This window comes from Nomascus leucogenys, chromosome 12, assembly GCF_006542625.1.
Source record: "Nomascus leucogenys isolate Asia chromosome 12, Asia_NLE_v1, whole genome shotgun sequence".
Classification (NCBI taxonomy): domain Eukaryota; kingdom Metazoa; phylum Chordata; class Mammalia; order Primates; family Hylobatidae; genus Nomascus; species Nomascus leucogenys.
Genome location: NC_044392.1, coordinates 90,216,138 through 90,228,493, shown reverse-complemented (window position 1 = coordinate 90,228,493; position 12,356 = coordinate 90,216,138). Strand labels below are relative to the sequence as shown.

General features: G+C 39.9%; 1 protein-coding gene and 1 long non-coding RNA gene across 2 annotated transcripts in view; both read right to left on the bottom strand.

Moving 5' to 3' along the window:
- Positions 1–2,826, bottom strand: part of TTLL7 (tubulin tyrosine ligase like 7) — a 136,525-nt gene extending 133,699 nt beyond the window's left edge. Inside the window, exon 1 of the mRNA XM_003260247.4 lies at positions 2,418–2,826. The gene's annotated coding sequence lies outside the window, so the exon portion shown is untranslated. The remainder of the gene's footprint in view (positions 1–2,417) is intronic.
- Positions 2,827–3,263: 437 nt separating this feature from the next.
- LOC115837667 overlaps positions 3,264–12,356 on the bottom strand; it is a 47,485-nt gene continuing 38,392 nt past the window's right edge. Inside the window, exon 3 of the long non-coding RNA XR_004032731.1 lies at positions 3,264–3,551. This is a non-coding gene — a long non-coding RNA (uncharacterized LOC115837667). The remainder of the gene's footprint in view (positions 3,552–12,356) is intronic.

Below are 12,356 nucleotides of genomic sequence, written 5' to 3'. Positions count from 1 at the left end.
TGAAGACTTTCCTGATCCTCTGATCATCCAAGGCTCTACTATTTCTCCTTTCTCTTAAGGTACAGATATAGCAGTTAGGTCTGCACCACCCTTTTCTGGTATTAAGCCAATTCTAAGTTATCTGTTAATTACTCATGTTTAAGTAAAATTTCCCCTGCTAGACTTTAAGTTCCTTGAAGTGGGGAATTTAGATGGTTTGCAGACTGTAGTCATTGCACAAACAGAGAGAGGAGAGAGAGCAGTTCTAAAGCCAAGTTGGTATTATATTCATACTCTCAGTGATGTCATCTAAGTAAAATGTGCTGCCTCTGTTTTAAAATGTTGCTGCTGACCATCCATCACCAGGACATGCATTTTCCTTTTTTTTAATAGCAGTAGTATTGTATTTTTGCTTATTCATTGATGCCAGTTCTGCTGTCCCCCTTAGGATTAAACAGATTGGATTGCAAGATGCCTTGCCAAGGTTCAGGATATAGGTTATAGCCATGTAAAGAACAAAATGAAATGACCTTTTAGGAATCAAACTCAAGACTCTTCACAAGACCCCACTTATCATACTCTTGTTTGAACAACGAATATAAATTTGTGCCTCCATTTTATGTCTTTATTTAGGCAGTGGACTTTATCAATATCCCCATTAACTTGAAAAAGAATTCTCCAATGCAAATCGTTCAATACTTTAGAAATGACATACTAAGATGACTCTGTTCCTGCCTACCGTCAATACTATGTGAGTATTTAGAGATAATGAGCATCTGTACTATAGCAACCTGCCTCCTGAGACATAAACAAGAGATGCATCTCTTAAGAGAAAATCCGTAAGTCGCTAATGAAAGCAAGTCAAAGGACCCATCAACGGGCGAAGAAAGACCTAGCATCCGTTATTTTTACAGAAGGAGCATAGAAGGTGAATATAATCGTTGACTCTTAAGGGCAGGGTAACAACAAACTAATTCAGTTTCCCACTATATAAGAACTACATTTTACTACAACACTCATATTTCTAAACTAAGAGTCAAGGCTTGTCCAAATTCCACGGCTTACTGAGTGGTCTTAAACCTTCTCCGAATTTTGTTCCTTAGTCTGTAAAATGGAGTTATCACCTGTTATGCAAAATCACAGAGTTGTAATGAATCAAATAACCTTATCTTAGAATGGGTTCACCTGTCACCCTATTGTGGGGTGCAGTTCAGTCGCACACCTCATCAACTAAGTAATTATTATTACTGTAAATGTCTCCCTAACATTTAAGACAGAAAAAGATTTCCAGGGTTCTTCTTACTTTTTTAATCGACTTCTCCAACACTTGAGCATCCACCAAATATCACTGCCAAAAATGTACTGAACATCTCCTGTTATGACCTCACTCTCCTATGTAGTGTTGTTCACATATTTTTTACCATATGCTTTCTAAGAAAATAGATTATTTTTCACATGATTCAAAGCATCTTTCTTTCATATTGAAGGAGCAATAATTCCTTATGCAGGAAGTTTACAGGTTGTTGTTGCTGTTGTTTGAGATTACTCCTCAATTAATTAATTCTATGTTTAATATCTAATAGAGCATATATATGTACACTTGGACACACTTTATTAATACAGTGGAAAATCCATGGACTATAGCGTCAGGAAAACCTATATTCGAATTCTTGTTCTGTGACCTTGAGAATGTAATTTAACTTCTCTGCTCCTCAGTTTCCACATTTGGTTCTGGATTATGATGATTTAATAAAATACGATATATCAAAGTAAGTGCCTAGGCTATGAAAGTATTATTTCCTACCTCTCCTAAATCTTTTCTTTCTATGCCAGGATCAATCAAACCCACCCAGAATACAAAGCAACTTTCATAGGGTATCTTTTACATCAGTCGAGGGAACGCTGCGATGTGATAAAAGTGGATGAAGGCATGAGTTAGGCATCCAATAGAGCAGGACGTGTAGAAAGTAAGAGGTATCTACAAGGGCCCTAGACTTCACTTGCATGTGCGAAAAGGGCATTAATCTGACACACTTTCAAGAATGCCCCGCATACTCGCGGAGGCTTATACCAAGATGTGGGAAAACGACGGAATTACAGAATAAACCAGCAGGGAGCCTCCTCGTTCACCCAACCCGACCCCGCCCGCCCGAGTTTCCCATCTGGAGCCTAAAAACTGAGCTGAGATCACAGCAACTGACCCCGTCCCCTCCGCCCCCTCCCTCCCCCATTCTGCCCAAACCTCTCAGGGCACGAATGGTGCTGAATCATTTGCACGAACGCAGCAGCTCCCCGTTCCGCGGCTCCCAGCGGGGACGGTGTCCCCAGAGCAGTGACAGTTCGGGGATGGGGGCCCGGAAAGAGGGCCAGGGCGGAGCCTTTGGGGGCGTGGGGACATGGAAGGGGGTCGGGGGAGGATGGCGGCAGCAGGTACTCACCAGGGTGAGTTAAGCCCAGCCCGGGTCCTCGCGTCCCCGCTGCGAGCGGTCCCCCAGGTGCTCCCGCGCCTCGCAGCTTCCCCGCGGGTGGCCGCCCCGACTCGGCAGCCTGCACTGGTGGTCCGGTGCTCTCCTCCGCCCGCCCACCGCCCGTGGCAGCCACGGCTCGGGACTCCGGTGCTCGACACGGAGCGCCTGGAACAGCTGTCGCTGCCCAAACGGGTGGCGGCTACCGACGGGCCAGACCATTCGCCTGCTGCGGCCGGGGGTGCACGACGTGCGGAGAGGCGCGGGCGCCGGGGGCCGGCGACGGTTGGGAGGAACAAAGGAAGCGGGGAATCCTCTGCCCCCTCGGAGTCAGGAGGTCTTGGGGACAGGAAGGACCAACGGAGGGGCCGCTGCCTCTTCTGGGGGTTTACTGAAGACACTGCTCGAGCTTTCCCGCGCCACCCCCCCCCCCCCACCGTTTGCCTTGGTCCCGCTCGGGGCTCCTGTAGAACGCGGCAAACAGAGGACTTAGCAACGCGAGCGCCTGGGCGGCGCCCCACCTCAGAGATGCGAGAGGCGTTGGCCTGAGCGCCTCCTGCCACCTCCCTCTGCCTCCGGGCCCTAGGCGCCCGATCCACCTGCCTGTCTGACCACAGACATCTTCCCACAAAACAGTGGAGCTTCTTGAATCTTTGAAGAGAGTCTTCAGATCTTTTATCTAAGCATCTTTGTGAAGCAAAGAATAAACGGGTGAGGCCAGCTCGAAAGTTAGGAAATAAAATCAGGTGGGGCCCCATCCCGTAGCTGCTGAGGGACAGCTCTGACCTAGGGTTCCTGCTAAGCAAATGTTGAACCACAGCAGTTTGAAAAAATGTAGATTTAGGAAGCCATTTCGAGATAAAGATTTACAACAGATTATTGCAGAAATTAAAGAATATTTGAGGTACATTGTTCACCATTTTAGAGTTGCGTGTCTTGAAAACGGGAAGGCAATCTATGTCTTCTCATAAAATGAATTGTATAGAACTGGAAGAAGTCCTAACACATGAATTCCTTAGACTTTTGTGGTCCCTGCTTCTGTCACACCGGGCTCACACAGGTTCATTTCAGACCATGGTGAAGATCAGGACAAGTGCACAGTTTTCCCTGTAGAAAAAAAGAAAAGATAGAACAGAATTGGCAACTACCTATAAAATGTGATTAAAGGTAGGAAAAAAAAAAGGCCCTCCAAGTGCATCCCAAATAATATAAAAGTTCACAATTTAAAGTTTTGTCCTTTGTTGAGTAAATCAACATAAATTCAGCACTTTGTATAGACCACTGTACTGAGAATAGTCTCATTTTCATTTCTTCGTTTATTCTTCTAAAAACTGCTGTGAGATTGGTAACCTGCAATACACCTCCTGCAATAGACCTCCAGCCTTGCCAGCAAGGGGAACTGATCTGCTCAGTGAGGGCATCTTCTCATAAAGGACACTGGTGAGAAACTGGGCTCAGGGTTTGTCGTGCTGGGTTAGTCTCACGATCATAAGCGGCAGAGCAGACATTGCCACCTGGAGTTTTTGACTTGTTCCTTTCCCCTAGAATGCCTCTGAGAACGATATACATTAAACCATGTCACATCTGTGATTGCAACTTGAATGTGAGTCTGTTTATCCTTCCTTTGTGAGAAGGGGTTTTAGAGTGGAGAGGGGGCAGTTAGGTGTCTAGGGTAGGCATCACCCTGAGGCAAAAAGAGTGATCAGAAAGAAGAAGCTGGACTTCACCCAGAACTAGCCGAACATCAGCATCACAATACACTGTCAGGGTCACATGAAAGTGAAGAGGAATTCTCCACTGCCTTCTTGTTAATCATCTTTACATCATCATTTTCACTATATTACACTTTACACTACGCATACACTATTACTATATTACATGTTATCATTCTTCCTTTCCCAGGAAGGGGCAAGAATTTTTCAATGAACCTATTATCATGGGTCCTCATATACCTTATCAAAAAAAATGTTAAGTAACAGAGGTATTAGCAACACTTAACATCACCTCAAGAAAGCTTTTTGAGAAATCAGCAATAAAATTAAATTGTTTCTGTATGATATGATATTGTTACTATGTTAATGGTTGTTGTAAAGGTTCACACGTCAGCACCAGCAAAACAGAAATCCCCAAAGCTCCACGTTGCCAAGGAGCTGGAGCATTGGGTCCCCCAGTGGCCAGACTGGCCTCAGGCTCAGAAATGTGTGATTCTTCTCTCCATGTGCAGTTGTTTCACTTTCAAAGGCAACAACAGGAACAGAACACAAGTAGATGAGGCATCTTCTGAATCAGTGCTTTATGTCAGATGTTAGATGATAGGGATATAGAAAGGGATTTAGAACCTTATGATTTGTGGTCCTGATGGGCCAGTGACATCTGCAGCAATCTGTTTGTATAAGTTGACATTCTTGGAACATATGTTCCTGAATGAAGAAAGGGGAATTTTTGTGCTGGCAGCCTTGGGAAATTGTCAAAAGAAGTGGAAGGAATGGTGTGATGCCTGCATTCCCTGCTTTCCTCAGAGTCCAGAGTCCTCAAATGGTTTTGAGCCTGCTGTGGAAAGAACTTAGGGCCAGAAGCTAAATAATCATCTTCCCCACAAATGACTTTGTGAAATTTAAGTTCTAAGAAGTACTACTTTAGGCCTGGTGACAAAGGACAGCATGGAGCTGGCAAGAGAGCCATTCTCTCACCCATCCTGAAGCAGACCTCCATACAGCCTTGCCAGCAATAGGAACTGATCTGCCCAGTGAGGGTATATTCTCATAAAGAACACTGGTGGCTGATACAGGGTCAAGGTAACTTAAGTAGGAGCCCAGAGCAGTAAAGCAGGAGTGGTATTATTCCTGAGCCCCTGAAAGACACTGCTGAGGATTTCTTGCTGCAATTGATGGAGACTAGGGAGGCAGTTGCAGGGTCAAGGGAATGATTATTAAACTTAAGATGATTGTTAAACCTTATTTAGGCACCGATGTTAACATGAACTCATTTGTATTCACAAACTAGCATGATCTGGGAACATTCCAATGATATTACTTTTTAAATGATACTAATAAGGAGAGAGCTAGAGAGAAAGAGAATACTTAATGCCTTTGATAAAACTTCATTGTGAGCCACAAAATGTTAAATCTTGATGCAACATATTCAAGTACCTGCTATGTATTGGTCTCTTACCAAAGCATGTGGTGACATTAACCTCTCAACTTACTCTTGCTGAAGAGTGTTTAATTGTGTTGTTTCTGTTTGCGTTTAGCTAACACTTATTAAATCATTAGTGTTTGAGTAACTAGTATTATGGGAAGTAAGTACTATTATCACTCCCATTTTATAAATGAAGAAACTGAGAATTACAAGGGTGTATTAATTTGTCAAAGGTAGCACAACTGGAAAGAGACGAAGCTGGATTTCAAACACTAACCAATACATGACATGAATATCAGCATACTTTTACTGTCTCCTGCTATAGAGAACAACATGTACATTGCAGGTTTCTCTGCAGTAGAAAATCTATTTTTTATTTATTTTTAAAAACCTGTTTTCAACTCTCATTTCTAAGAGGAAATGAGTCCTTTCCCACAGAAGATTTAAACATTGAATACCCTTTTCTAGGTTTCTGTGCTCAGAAAAGAGACCCTGAATTTAAGAATAAGAAGTGAACCTTGTAACGTAAACTTGACCAGTGATGCCTAAAATTCTTGCTACAAAATTATGATTGCAGGAACTCTTGCATGAGACTCTGGAAACTAGATTCTTATGAAGTTCTGTAGGTGGTTCTAATGTACAGCCAAGTTTGACCAGACCATACTGGACAAAAACAATAAGGGGCCTACAAAACAAACATTCAGGCTTCTAGACTTAACCCCTTAATCCCACCTTTTATTGAGAAGGAAATAAGAGGCTGGTATTTAAAACCTACTTTATGTAATTTTACATTTATCATATAAAATGTATTTATTAAAGGGTTTAGAATTTTTTCTCACTGTTGTTTTGGTCATTCTCAACAAATCTTCAAAAAGCCCCAAGTTTAAAATGACACTCATTCAAAATTACTTTTATATATAGATATTGGACTTTAGGCCCTTTTTAATTATTATATGGCATTTTATACAAGACAAAAAGTCATATTGCATTAGACTTTTGTATTAATTTTTGGAGAATTTACATGACAGTAAGTCATTTCATCCAAGAAGATAATAAGCTTTTCTAGTTTATATTTTTTCATTTCCCAATCATATTTTTATAATTTTGCTTATATATATGTTCTGTAACTGTCTTACCAAATTTGTACCAAATTTTTTATAGCACTTCTATTCTGAATGAAATGTTCTTTCCATTTCCTTTTCTAGGGGCTTTTACCAGAACAGAGAGATGATGCTTTCTGTAATTTATTTTGTATTCATGCAGTGCACCAAATTATCTTATTGTTTTTTCATGAGTCCCTTGGATTTTCCAAGAAAACAGGCATTTCAGCAATATCAAGAACTTTGTTTCTGGCTAGGCACAATGGCTTATGCCGGTAATCCCAACACTTTGGAAGGCCATCGTGAAAGGAACACTTGACCCCAGGAATTTGAGACCAGCCTGGGCAACATAAGGAGCTCTGTCTCTATAAAAAATAAAAAATTAGCTGTGCGTGGTGGCACCTGCCTACAGTCCCAGCTACTCAGGAGGCCGATGTGAGAAGATCCCTTAGTCCAAGAGTTCAAGGCTGCAGTGAGCCTTGATCACGCCACTGTGCTCCACCCCGAGCAACAGAACTGTTTATAAAATATATAAAAATATATATTTATTATAATTTTCACCAGTTATTTTATTTATATTTGTTAGAATCACTAATGTAAGTGATTGTGGTGATGCCTGATTCCAGATTTTAAGTGAAAGATTTAATTTTTGTGATTTAGGATGATGATCGCTATTGGGCTTTCCTTTATTATGTAAGAAATTTTTTCTGATTCTATTTTGCTTAGAGTCACTTGACTTTTATCTGATGCCTTTTCACAACTTATTGATAATGGTTGGGCTTTTTCCCTTTAATTTTTAATGTAATCAATATGTAACAAGACTTCCTGATATTGAACCGCCTTTTCATTCCTCTAATAAAGCCTATTTTTTCACGCTATGTTATTCTCGTGATTCATTCCTCTGTTGTACTCTCTGTTATTAAACATTTGGCAGCTATATTCAGAAATGAAATCAGCCTGTACTTTTAATTGTTGTTTTACTCCTTCTTAGGCTTTTGTACTCAAGTTAGTCTGGCTTCATGAAATTAACTGGAGAACTTTCCATTTTTTTCTAAGACTTACAATAGTTTAAATAATATTGGAATTATCCGTTCTTTAATAGTTAGATTAAAAATTCAGCTGTGAATTCATCGGCCCGTGGCCTTCTTCAATAGCAGATCATTAATCACTTCTCCAATCTCTTCTGTAATAATTGGTCTATTCAAGTTTTTCACTTCTTCTGTGTCAGTTGTGATCATGTATATTTTCCTAGGAGAGTATTCACTTCTTCTAGGTTTTATTTTTCTAATGAGTTGCTAGAATCATCTTTAGTATTCACTCAGAATTCTTTTCATCTCTTTCCTACTTTCGCACAATTGATCATGTCTAATTTTGATCTTATTATCTTTTCCTTAGCAGGCTCACATGATGTTTGTCTTTTTAAAGACACAATCTTTGAATTTATCATTCTTTTCTACCATTTTGCCTATTTTAATAATTTCATTGTTGATACCCTCTTCAGAGTTTCTTTTGTTTTGTTTTTGCTATTGTTGTTGTTCTTACATGCACTCATTACTTACTTAATGCCTTTGTACTCACCTTTCTGCTTCCATAATTAAAGGCAACACATTTTCCTCTGAGTTCAGTTTTTGCTGTGCCCCATTATTTTTAGAGTGTTTGATTTGTCAATGTTTCTGGACATTTCCATATTCTTTAATTTCCTCTATCATACAAGGTTTGTCTTATTATGTGCTTCTTTATTTCCAATTTATTTTACTGGACTGTGGTGAGAGGATGTAACCTGTAAGCTTTCTACTTCTTTGAATTTGGTTTTCCTCTCAGCTAAGCACATGATTTGTTTTGTAAAAGTTTTAGGGAACTATGAAATATATGTGTATATATGTGTGTGGGGGGGGTGGGGGTGTATATATATATGTGTGTGTGTGTGTGTGTGTGTATTCAAGGAATAAAATGTACTATATTAATATGTGCTCATGCCTGTAATCCCAACACTTTGATAAGCCAAGGCAGGAGCATCCCTTGAAGCCAGGATTTCAAAACTAACCTAGGCGACAAAGTGAGACCCTGTTTCAACAAACAAATTGGCACACCTGTAGTCCCAGCTACTAGGGAGGCTGAGGTGGAAGGATCACTTGAGCCCAGAAGTTCGAGATTACAGTGAACGACGAGAGCACCACTGCATCCAGTCCAGGTGAAAGAGTGAGACCCTATCTCAAAAAGAAAGTGCCATAGTCTGAAAGTTTATGTTCTCCAAAAATTCATATGTTGAAACCTAATTATCAATGTGATTTTATTAGGAGGTGGGGCCATTGGAAGATGATTAGATCATGAGGGCAGAGCCCTCATGAATGAAATTAATGACTTATAAAAGAGGCCCCAGCCAGCTACCCTGCCCTGCCCATCATTCGAGGACACCAGGGAGAAAGCATCATATATGAACCAGAAAGCAGGCCTTCACCAGACACTAAATCTGCTGGCGCTTTGATCTTGAACTTTACAGCCCCAGAACTGTCTATGGTATTTTGTTATAGCAGCCTGAATGGACTATGACAATGCTTAACATGTTAAGTTTAATAATTGTATTACTCACTTACTCTATGTTGTCTCCATAGCTTTTCTTTTTTGTCAAAATCATTTCATTTCTGGGAGAGATACACTGAAAAATCCAGAACAATTATTTTTATCAGTTCTTTAATTTCCTTTTTTTAATTTAAATAAAATGTCCCCTTGCAGTCCTAAAAGTTTGGCTTGTTTATTTAGCTTTTTTATTTTGTTTGCTAAAAACAGAACATATAATCAATTTGATAATATCTTTCCTTATATTACTTAGTGCTTTAACCTTCTATTCTGCATTATTTGCTGTTAAAATTGCCTCTGTTCATACTTTTCTGTGCTTTTCCGTTGTTTGGTTTGGTTCTTCTTTTATCTTCAGCCTCTTTTATTACTGTATTTTACGTATGCATTTTTCAAAAAACATAAATCTACTTTTTTAAATAAAATCTTTTTTTGATAAGAGAGTGTCAGTCCAATCACATTTTGTGAAATGCCTGATATGTGTAACTTTATTCTTCCCATCTTACTTTGTACTTACTTATCATGTTGTTTTCCCTTTTACATTTTTTTATGATTGCCAGTCTGATCAAATTTCATTAATTCCCCTTTCTATTCATTTATCTGCAAGCTTGCTGGGATTTTTCCTTTTCATAAATTGTTATTTTCCCTTCCCTTGATGTTATAATAAGATAGTATTACCAGACCATCATATGAAAGAAAGATATTATTTTCCTAATAGTTGTATTAGTCCATTTTTACACTGCTATACAGTTTTCATACTGCTATAGAGAACTGCCCAAGACTGTGTAATTTATAAAGGAAAAAGTTTTAATTGACGCACAGTTCAGCATGGCTGGGGAGGCCTCAGGAAACTTACAATCATTGCAGAGGGGGAAGCAAAAACGTCCTTCTTCACATGGCAGCAGCAAGGAAAAGTGCTGAGGGAAGGTGGGGGGAAAGCCCCTTATAAAACCATCAGATCTCATGAGAACTCACCCACTATCATGAGAACAGCGTGGAAATAACCGCCCCGATGATTCAGTTACCTCCCATGACTCATGGGAATTATGGGAACTACAAGATGAGATTTGGGTGGGGACACAAAGCCAAACCATATCACAGGTCCTATATTTCCCCTCTTTCCTCCACTTGAATGAGACAAGTCTTGTAGAATATTTTCACTTTCTTCCTTTTTCAACATTCTTTCTCTCCTATCCTTCAGCTCTACTTCTCTCTTCATCATATTCCATCTCTAAAGATTTCTATTCTGGTCTATTTACTGTTAAGTTCAGGCCTTTTCTTATGGATTTTCCTGTGATGAAATACTAAGTAATAAACTCTTTCTTGTGTATCTATGAATATTTTTATTTTATGTTGAGGGATGAATGATATCCTGTCCAGCTACTGAATCCTTTGGTTAGGGCCCAATTCTTAAACTATAGATACTAGTTAATTTTTGTTTCTAGCTTCCATTATTACAAATGTGAAATCTGATGCAAGTCTAATACTTTCTCATTATAGATAATTTGTTCTTACTGCTTGATACTTGTGAGTTTTTCCCTATATCTTTAACATTCAAGAATTTTACCACAGGGGCCAGGTGTGGTAGCTAACACCTGTACACGCAACATTTTGGGAGGCCTAGGTGGGAGGATCACTTGAGACCAGGAGTTCAAGACTAGCCTGGGCAACATAGTGAGACCCTGTCTCTAAAAAAAGAGAGAGGGAGGGAGAGAGAATTTCACCACACTTAGGTCTTAAACTAGGAAATTTTCTTCTGGTTATTTTAAATTATTGTCTTTTGAAATTTAAAACATGCTATCATTTCTTTTTGAGGTTCATGCTCTTTTGCCTTATGCTTTGAAGTATTTCTCAGACCTTGATCTTTCAGACCTTTAGTTGAGATTTCTATAGAGACTATCCTGTCCTTCAGTTCTTTTTGTGAATTTTTTATTTGGGAAGCCATGTTTTCAGTTTCAGAAAGAATTATTTATGCTACTCTTTAATCGCAATTCAAGTTGTCACTATCCCCTTTAACTCTAACAGTTCTTTGTTTGCTCTGATTACTGCCCCTGAGCCATTGGACAGGTTATTTTTCTACATCAGTTCATTGGAGCTCAGATGCTTAATGACAAGAATCTCACCGACAGTGAAAGATAAAGCCCTCTCCACCTACAGTTGAAAGCAGAGAGGCCACCAGACCCTGCTCCAGGTCTTGAAGGAAACTCTCCTACTCTCAAGTCTCCTGGTACTCTCAGAGCCTCAGAAACAGGAAGATCCAGTCTTCCTGCACAGTTCTTTCTTGGCCTTGTGTAGAAGGTGTGGAGATCTGAACCAACATTTTCTTCTATCCAAAGATCTACAGATTTCTTAACCACCGAGCATTCCCTAGGTTCCAGTGCTCTTTGTCCTCACTAAGTCCCTGATATTGTTCTTTGCCCATCCTTTGGGAGACAAAGCACTGGACTAGGTTTCCTCTGCTAGAATCCCAACAGAGCCTGAGACCTCACTTCTACCCAGTTGCACATGGAAGCCAGCTGCCACTAGACTTCTGAGAGACAGACACCTTAGAGCTGAGGATGAAGTGAGCTGTGTTTGTGTCAACATATGACCCGATCTCCCTTAGGTCTAACCGTGTTTTTCTATAACTCAAATTAACTTTTATTTGAATCTCCCATTCCATCAGGCCATGAAGATTTAGTCTCAGTCAATTCAAAATCTTCCCATATTTACCCCGGATCGTGGTTCTGTGGTTCTTACATGATGGATGCTGAGATGTAGAGGCAGAAGTAGACATCTAATCTGCACCATCTATTTTACTACCTACATAGAGCCAGGCTGTCTGTATTAGTTATTATTGTATGTTGCACGCTCTAACACCTATTTTCATCTTATAAAAAGGATACATAAAGAACAATGAAGCTAGCATTTACAGAGCTCTAGGTAGTCCATGCTTTGAAGATAAGTTTGGGCTTGTCTGGAAGATTAATGTCTGCCAAGAATATATCTGAATAAGAGTCTGAGGAGTTTCCCAGTAAAAAAGAATTCATTCTAAGGGAGAAAACGGCAGGCACACAAATTTGTTTCAATAACCATAACTTTGTGCCAGAAGGGAGGGATG